This window comes from Tupaia chinensis, unplaced genomic scaffold, assembly GCF_000334495.1.
Source record: "Tupaia chinensis unplaced genomic scaffold, TupChi_1.0 Scaffold000316_1, whole genome shotgun sequence".
NCBI lineage: Eukaryota > Metazoa > Chordata > Mammalia > Scandentia > Tupaiidae > Tupaia > Tupaia belangeri.
In genome coordinates this window covers 7,057,765-7,067,591 of record NW_006159809.1, presented here as the reverse complement: position 1 = coordinate 7,067,591, position 9,827 = coordinate 7,057,765, and the positions used below count along the sequence as shown (strand labels likewise).

General features: G+C 45.5%; 1 long non-coding RNA gene across 1 annotated transcript in view; it reads right to left on the bottom strand.

Annotated features, from left to right (window-relative positions):
• The window catches only part of LOC102494486 (uncharacterized), a 13,822-nt gene that overhangs the window by 745 nt on the left and 3,250 nt on the right, over window positions 1–9,827 (bottom strand). The window contains exon 2 of the long non-coding RNA XR_334972.1: window positions 758–847. This is a non-coding gene — a long non-coding RNA (uncharacterized LOC102494486). The remainder of the gene's footprint in view (window positions 1–757; window positions 848–9,827) is intronic.

Sequence of the window (9,827 nt, the reverse complement as noted above, 5' to 3'; positions counted from 1 at the left end):
CCTTTTAGCTATGGCGTGGGTCATTGCAGTTAGACTTGCTCTGGGGCCCCTCTCCAGAAAGGATTTCTAAGTCATTCGGTTTTTATTTATTTCTTTTTAAAAAACAATTTAATGGAAGTCAATAGAGCACCGTGTAACAAATTTTGGCCATAAACTTTTTAGAAATGAACAAAAACAATGCATGTACATACATGGGGACTTCAAAAAGTTCATGGAAATCTGGAATTACAGTATGAGTTTATTTCAGTGCAAAAAAGTAGACATCCATGCAGCTTTTTGTTTTGTTTTGTTTTTTGAGAGATTTTTACTATAGGGCATGTGCGCTCGCCAGAAAGACAGAGAGACAGAGAGACAGAAAGCGAGAAATCATCCCCCGGGGAGGCAGGGACACCCCTCCATTCTCCTCTCAGGATCTTGGGCATGTACGCACACACGCCCGGTGTGAGTTTAAGCCACTGGGTTCAGCACTCGAACCGCAGTGGACTGCATGGAATCCAGTGACAGCCATTACACCAACGGCTGGTCCCGCCCCATGCAGTTTTTAAAACCCCTATTTCTGTTCTCCACCCAATAGCCGCAGCTGCGCCATCATGGACACGAGTCGTGTACAGCCCATCAAGTTGGCCAGGGTCACCAAACTGCTGGGCAGGACTGGCTCTCAGGGACAAAGCACACAGGTACGCGTGGAATTTATGGACACCAGCTGCTCCACTATCCGTAAGGGGAAAGGCCCTGTGTGTGAGGGCGATGTGCTCACTCAGAGTCGGAAAGAGAAGCTTGGAGCCTGCGCTGGATTTTGTGCTGGGTGCTGGATGTCTAGGATGACAGCTTGGCCCAAGGGGATGATCTGCAAAGTTGAATAAACCATTTGTATTGGAAAAAATAATCTCTATTTCTTTTTTTCTTTAAACAGAGAACTTTACATTTTCCCATCTATCAAATAGTTCCTTCCCTTGCACCTCACACCCACCCTTTATCACCCACTCTCTACCACACTACGTCTCTAACATCCACACCAATCCTCTACACTAGCACAGCTTCAGATCTCTCAACCTCTGCCATAGAGGCAGACACAGTACAAATTGAGCAGGGATATACAGTGTATGTCTTCCGAAGTCTGGCTCGCTTCTCTCAATCATAAGTCTTCCACATTCATTCATTCTGAGTCAAATGATAGGGTCTCATTGTTTCCTATAGCTTTGTAATATTCCATAGTATATATCTGTCACAGTTTTTCAACCCAATCATCCATCAGTTTTTGGACACTGAGGTAGATTCCATGTATTAGCAATTGTGAATAATGCTACAACAAACATGGATATATGCACACACTCTTCCAATTGAATGTTTTCCTATCCTTTGAGGAAATACCAAGGAGTGGGAATACTGGGTCATATGGGAGTTCTATCTGTAGGTTCCTGAGAAACCTCCATATTGTTTTCCACAGAGGCTGCACCACTTTACATTCCTACCCAAGAGTGTAAGAGGGTTTCCTTTTGCCACAGTCTCATTCAGTTTTTAAACCTGAAAGTTCCATGTGTCAGAAGCTCCCTCAATTTTAAGCAAAGCAGACTATTGGTCTTGCTATTCTTCTCTCTCTCTCTTTTTTTTTTTTTTTTTTGAGGGTTTTTTTTGCTATAGGGCAAGTGTGAGAAAGACAGAGAGAGAGACAGAGAGACAAAAAGCGAGAAATCACCCCCAGGGGGGATGGCCACACCACAATCCCTTCTCCTCCATTCTCCTCTCGGGATCCTGGGCACGCATGTACACACGCCCGGTGTGAGTTTAAGTCGCCGGGTCCAGGACTCGAACCGCAGTCGACTACATGGGAGTCCAGCGACATAGCCATTACACTAACTGCTGGTCCCTCTCTCTCTCTCTCTCTTTTGGCCAGAGGGCACATGCATTCACCTGAGAGAAACAGAACAGAGAGCCAGAGAGAGAGAGGGAGAGGGAGAGGAAGAAAGCACCCCTTGGGAAATGGTCACATTGCAATTCCTTCCTTTCTCCTTTTGGGATTTGGGGCATATATACACACATGCCAATGTGTTTCTCAAACCTCGGGTCCAGGTCTTGAACCATGCAGCTGGCCATGTGAGATCTAGTCACCTTTACCACACAACCACTGGCCATAGTCTATGTATTTTTTTTTTCTTTTTTCAGATTTTGCCATAGCATGCAGGCCCTATGAAAGAGAGACACAGAGAGAGAGAATGTGAGAAATCACCCCTTACAGGGGATGGCCATACTACAATGCCTTCTCCTCCATTCTCCTCTCAGGATTTCAGACATTCACACACAAGAGACTGGTGTGATCTTCAAGCTGCTGGACCTGGGCCTTGAACCATGGTTGGCCATGTGGGAATCCAGCACCTTAACTACCATTCCACCTGCTAGCTCCCCTGGTCTATGTATTTCTTACATGAGTGAGAGAGACAAGCAGTGAGAGAGCATCACCCAACAAGGTCTCAACTCTGTAGCCTACTCCCAACCTCAGCCAGGAGTGGGGCAGTGGGGAGGGAGGGAGTGTGGCGGGCAGCTGGAAGAATCCTGGTAGAGGTGGGACCATTCTGTACTTGACTGTGGTGGTGGATTCACGAACTTACAAATGCGATGAAACTGTGTAGACGTGTGTGTAAAAATGAGTACAGGTGGGACGGCCAGATGACTTAGTGGTTAAGGTGATTGGAGCTCACTGTGAGGTTTGAGTCTTACACTCGGCCGCTTGAAAAACATGCCAGACACGTGTGCACGCATGCCCAAGAGAGGAGAATGAAGGAGAAGGGATTGTAGCATGGCCATCTCCTGAACGCCCTTAGCAAACTGGAGAAAAAAACAAAACAAAACAAAAAAAACGGGTACAGACAAGACTGGGGAAATGTGAAAGACTGACAGATTGCATCTCTGTCAGTATCTGGGGTGTGAGATTATACATCGTTATGTGAGTTCTTACCCTCAGGGTAAACTGAGCTCTCTGCAGTGTTTCTTACAAATGCATGTGAATCTATAATTATGTTGATCAAAATTACAAATATTTATCAAAAGAAAGAAAAAAGAATACAGGCCCAGCTGTAGTGATACCAGTGAGAGGAAGTGAGAGGGCGACATTGCCAAGTGCGAGATCTGGGTTCAGTCCCTGGCTCACCTCGACAGGCCAGGCACAGTGGTCTGCATATGTAGCCTTAGCTAACCGGGAGGCTGGGAAAGAGAAGAACAACATGGGCAGACCCTGTCAAAAATGGCTGTCTCGGGGCCAGCAGGTGGCACAGTTGTTAAGGCACCGGGTTCCCGCATGGCTGCAGTGGTACAAGTTGCGGACCCGGTGGTTTGAAATTCACGCAGGGTGCATGTGTGTGTGTGCCCCAGATTCCAGGAGGAGAATGAAGGAGAAGGGATTGCAGCGTGGCCATGCCCCTGGGGGTAGTATCACTTTCCCTCTCTCTCCATCGGGCGTGTGCACATGCCCTATGGCAAAAAAACAAAAAAGAAAAAGGTTGTCTCTCTCTTCTCTCTCTAATAAAAAATAAAATTTTATGAAAGGGGGGACTATGGGTTCCTCATATTTGCTAATGGGCAAGGCAGGAGGTTGTGAGAGATGAGCCCCTCTCCTCCCCCTCTGCCCTGCCCTTCCCTGCAGCAGGACTTCTCGGGACTCTTCCATAGGGGATCTGTTTGGGGAAAAACCCCTCCACTGCCTGGGTCCTGTGTCCCTCTCTTTTGGGACACATGATGTTGGTGGCCAACTGGGAACCAGGGAACTGCAATAAATCCTGATAAAGGAATGGGACAGCCTAAGGGCTAGAAGGCTGTAAAATGTCCCATGGCTTTAAGTCACAGAGAATTGACTTAGGTCCAGCCTCATTCAGCTCCACAGCCCTGTCACCAGGCGTGCTTATCTTTGATCTCCTTCTTGCTGTGGAGAGTCAGGAGAGGTCCTAGCTGGTGGAGGGTCCGTGATGGAACTGTAGATCCTATGATTATCCGAGCAGCCATGTCCTAATTCACCAAGGCCAAAAGCACACGCTAAATTCACAGGGAATACAGCAGTCTGGGAAAGACGAAAAGATTCAGGCTTTGGAGTCAGAGAAAACTGGACTCAAACCCAAGCATGGCCCTCCATGAGGCCCCTAACCTCTGAGAAGGTGGGTTTCTTTAAAATGGACATATGGGGGGGAACTTCCAAAAGTTCCTGGAAAAATGGAATTAAAGTACAGTTTTATTTGAGTACAAAAACATTTTGAAATCCATGCATAGTTTTTTTTTCTTTCTTTCTTTCATTTTTTTTTTTTTTAACTTCCTAGAGGGTGTGTATACTTATCAGAGACAGGGAACATAACCTGCAATGGGTCACGGACGTGCCACAGTCCCCTCTCCCCTCTTCCTCTATCTTGTCAGGATTTTGTGCATGTATGCCCACATGCCTGGGATCCAGCTCCCTTAAATGCTGAGCAGTGGGGCCAGTCCCATAGTCTTTCCACAATACATATTTTGCATGAATTTGTTGAAGACTCTGCCCAGCCTTACAGTTTACCTTACAGGATGCTGTGTAGTTAGGTGACAGACGGCTCCTTTTCTTTCCTTCTTATTCCTGGAGGAGGCAGAGTGGAGGGAGAGGGCCCAGGAGCTCCAGAGGAGGGATACATAAATACTTCTGACACTTGATGAGGGCACGGATTTCAAAAATGGCAGTGGAGACTGGGCAACTAGAGGGCTTATGGGGCCTGGGGAACCTCAGGAGATGTCAGGAGACTGGATGCCAATGCTCAAAGGCCCCAAGGGATAACTCTCAGCAGATACCAGTGGATGATCCTCCCTACTGCTGCCCACCTTGCATGCCACCCTGGGGTGGGGGCACGAGGAAGAGAAGAACAAGTATTGCATCATCTAAACTGAAACTCAAAAGGGTTGGGTTGGGAACCAGCAGTTAGCGTAATGGTTATGTCGCTGGACTCCCACATAGTCGACCGCGGTTCGTGTCCCGAACCCGGTGGCTTAAAACTCACGCCGGGCGCGTGTGCGTGCGTGCCCAAGATCCCGAGAGGAGAATGGAGGAGAAGGGATTGCGGCATGACCATCCCCCCTGGGGGGTGATTTCTCGCTTTCTGTCTCTATGTCTCTCTCTCTCTGTCTGTCTGGCGAGCGCACGCGCCCTACAATGAAAATCTCTCAAAAAAAAAAAAAAAAAAAAGGGTTGGGTTCACCTGTAAGTGAGTAGATTAAGCTTTTGCCTACTGGTGAGAGTGGAGGATTGAGACAGAAATCAAGTTTAGTTGTAGGAAAATAGTTACCTGTTTTGCACCTTTGAGTCTGTAGTCCGTAAATAAAAATTGGACCCACTGTACAATACCCACTTTCATATATGTTCTATGTGAAACCTGTACACAGTAGCATGCAGGTGAAAGTTGAACAGCTAGCTTTCTGCAAAATAGTAACAACCTGGTATGTAGCAGTTACTGGGGTCTGCTCTATAAATGCTCTAGCACACACTGGAGCCCCAGCACATCTGTACATTCAGCCACAGGAGCCCAGATAGGAAGGATTGCTTAGAATCCTGTAAGAATTGAAATGTGGGGGCTAGTAGGTGACTTGGTGGTTAGGGGCACTGGACTCCCACATGGCTGACCATGGTTCAAATCTCGGAACTGGTGGTTTACATTCTTGCTTTCTCTCTCTCTCTCTGTGTTTCACTCTGGTCAAATTGAAAATAACTATAATGACAAATAAAATAAAGGATATAGTTTTTTAAAAGTTCATCATGGAATAAGGAGATTAGCTCCTTTTAAAAAAAGGAAAAAACAAAGAATTGTGAATCATAATTCTGAAGATATGTTAGTACAGAAAAATACAAACATCACTTCAAAAACAGGCATCTATAGACACATTCAGCCATTTAGAAATGTATACAAAGACAAGTTCAAATGAAATACATATATCCACACCTACACATAAATTGACATAGGTTAGACACACACATAAACTCACTAGAAACCAATACACTTAGTTAAGAAGAGGAAATAAAGACTAGCCAGTGACAGAGTGGTTAAAGTGGCTGGATCCCACATGGCCAACTGAATAGTTTGAATCCAGACCTGGTGGCTTGACAAATATGCCAGGCAGGTGTGTATGTATGCCCAAAATCCCAACAAGAAATGGAGGAGAAGGGATTGTGGCATGACTGTTTCCCTAAGGAGGTGATTCATTTTTCTCTCTTTTTTTAAAAAGAGATTTTTTCTATAGAGTGAATACATTTACTGGAGAGACAGAAACAGAAAGAGAGAAATCACCTCCCCCAAGGGGAATGGCCACACTGCAATCCCTTTCCCTCTAGTCTCAGGATCTTGGGCATGCATGTACATGCACCTGACATGAGTTTTAAGCTGCTGGGTCTGGGACTTGAATCATGGTTGACTATGTGCATCATGTGGGATTCCAGCAACTTAACCATGACGCCATTTGCTGGCCCCAGCAGGTGATTTTTTTACTTTTTTAAAGAATTATTTATTTTATTTTATTTGTTGTTGCTACTATTTTAAAATTTTCTATAGGGGACATGTGCTCACCAGACAGAGAGATAGGGAAGGAGAGAGAATGAGAAAGGAAAGAGAAAGCAAGCTGCCAGGTATAGGACTCAAACCATGGTCAGCCATGTGGGAGTCCAACACCTTAACCACCACACCCCCTACTGGTCCCAAGGTGACTTCTTAATAGCCACCCCCACCTCAGCCATCTATCAGTCTGGTAAGAATACGCATCCTACAGCAAACACTAAGAGAGAGAGAGAGAGAGAGAGAGAGAGAGGGAGAGAGAGAGAGAGAGAGAGAGAGAGAGAGAAGAGATCAGCAGATGGGCAGATGGCGTAATGGCTATGTTGCTGGACTCCCACGTAGTCGACCTCAGTTCAAGTCTCAGACCAGGTGGCTTAAAAGTCACGCCAGGAATGTGTGTGTGCGTGTCCAAGATCCCGAGAGGAGAATGGAGGACAAGGGATTGTGGCGTGGTCATCCTCCCCGGTGTGTGTGTGGGGTGATTTCTTGCTTTCTCTCTCTCTCTTTCTCTGTGTCTCTCTAGTGAGTGCATGTGGCATATAGCAAAAATCTCTCTAGAAAAAAAAGAAAGAAAAAGAAAGGAAAAAGAAAGAAGGAAAAGAAAAGAGGAAATAAATCAACCTGGCTTGCTTACATTGCTACCCTGGCCCGAGGCCCCACTCTTCAGAACAACTTCAAATCAAGGCTAATAAGGTCCTTCTTTTCCTTCTCATCCTTCACACTGCTGAAAAAAACTCAAAGGACAGAATATTTATGATAGTTGTTTACACCTGCTCCTGCACTCTGAGTGCCCAGGTGCCCCACTCCACTCCACTCCTTCTGGGCTGGTCCTGACAGTCCTAGAGGCCTGGAACCGACCTGCTTCTGCTTCCAAGTCCTATTTTCACTCTTGGTAAGTCCCACTTTCACTCTCGCCCCTCTCTTTCATTATGGGAAAGTGAACTCCAGCCTTTCTCCTCCCTCATTCCAGGTCTACAGAGGGAGATATCAGCAAGACCTCCACAAGATCCCTCCCTGAGGTCCCTGCTCTGCTCTGTCCCCTTAACGCTAATGAGCTGTCTCTTGCCTGGCTCATTGCTCAACCTTCTAAGTGTCTCCTTCCTCCCCTTTGTCCTGCCATAAGAAACCTCCAGATTAACTCTTTTAAAGCACATTGCTGAGATCACACATGCCCTGGCAACTTCCCAATGCAGGCTAGAGGAGGGCCAGGTCCCTTTAAGGGGCCCCTGGCCAACTTCTGCTTCTCCTAATTCACAGTATCACTTTGGAGCTTCTATCACGTGCCTGTTACTGAGGGTAGTGCTGGAAACACAGTGGTAAGTAAAGCCAGATGTGGCTGTGTTTCAGGAACTAAGCCGACATAATCTGTTAAGGACCTTGGGACCAAGATGCTCTGCCCCAAGTCACAAGTGGATCTGGAGGGAAGATATTTTTCCACTCCTCCTCTTATCACTGATGTCCATGCCCCACTCCCCTGCACCAATGGCCTCCCTAGGGTCACTGGAACAAAGTAGAGAAGACAGAGAGCAAGACAGTAGCTTGCAGATCTTTAAAACTATTTATGTTATTTTATTTATTATTACTGTTTTAATTTGCTATAGGATATATGTGCTCACCAGAGAGAGAGAGAGAGAGAGAGAGAGAGAGAGAGAGAGAATGAGAAAGCAAGCCACCACCAAGTCTGGGACTTGAACTGCTGTTGGCCATGTGGGAGTCCAGTGTCTTTAATCACCATGCCACCTGCTGGCCCCCAGATTTTATTTTATTTTTTAATTTGCCAGAGGGCGTGTCTCCTTGTTGGAGACAGAGAGGGAAGCGAAAGTAAGAAAGCACCCCCTTCCTTGCAATCCCTTCTCTTCCATTTCTTCATCCTGCTGGGATTTGGGGCATGCATGAGCACGTTTCTCAAGCTGCTGGGCCTGGGACTGGAGCGGCATGGCCAGCCGTATGAGGTCCAGTCACCTTAACCACCAGGCCACAGGCTCGCCTTGGCTTATAGATTCTTAGAGGATTTTAACAGCCTCATGGGTATCAGGTGAGCAGCTGCTGGGATGTTGCAAGTCCAGGGCAAAGGGTCATGAAACTTTTACAAAGCTTCCTGTAAGCAAAATTTTTATTTCCTTTCCATTATAATTACTCATATCCATAATAAGCAGCATCTATTATTTGTACCCTCAGTTCCCTCACTTGTCATAAGTGGTTAGAAATCTGTCACTCTCAGCTCAAGATTTTTAGGATGATCAAACAAGATATAGATGTACAAAGAGCTTTATAGAATGATAATGCGCAAAACTCATGTGTAGTAGTATTTTTATTCAATGCCATGTTCTTCCTTCAATAAATCGTATGGTCATTATTTATTCCATAAACAGGCATTCAGTGACTCTGAAATATTCTGGTCTAGATGGGTAGGAGACAAGACCCACAACAGCGCCATCCAACAGAACATGATGCGAGCCATGGATACGAGTCACATGTGTAATGTCAAATTTTTCAGTAGCTGCATTTGAAAAGATAGAGATTGGCAAAATTAATTTTATATAATTTTAACCCACTATATCCAAATGTTATCATTTTGACATGTAATTTGCATTGAACTGATGAATGAGATGTTTTTTAATTTTTAAGGGTACTCTTTGAACTCCTCTGTATTTTACACTGTCAGCACACCTCATTTTGGACTAGCTACATTTCTTTATTATTTTTAAAGATTTTATTGAACTTTATTTATTGTATTTTATTTATTCATTTAATTTGACCATAGAAGGACTGAGTGAGAAGAGAGAGAGAGAGAGAGAGAGAGAGAATGCAAGCCACCAGGTGTGGGACTTGAACCACAGTTGGCCATGTGGGAGTCCAGTGCCCTTAACCACCACACCACCTGCCAGCCAGGACTAGCCACATTTCAAGTACTCAACACTGAAGCAGATACTGTGTAGAACAGCACATACTACTTTGTAATGTAAATAAAAACTAGTTAAGACCTGTGAATTTACTGTTTTTAAAAACCTTTTGATACTGGGACCAGCAGTTAGTGTAATGGCTATGTCGCTGGACTCTCATGTAGTCAACTGCAGTTCACGTCCCGGACCCGGTGGTTTAAAACTCACAATGGGCGTGTGTCTGTGCGTGCCCAAGTTCCCGAGAGGAGAATGGAGGAGAAGGGATTGTGGTATGACCATCCCCCCTGGGGGGTGATTTCTTGCTGTCTCTCTGTCACTCTTTGTCCATTTGGCAAGCGCACATGCCCTATGGCCAAAACCTCTCAAAAAAACAAAAAAA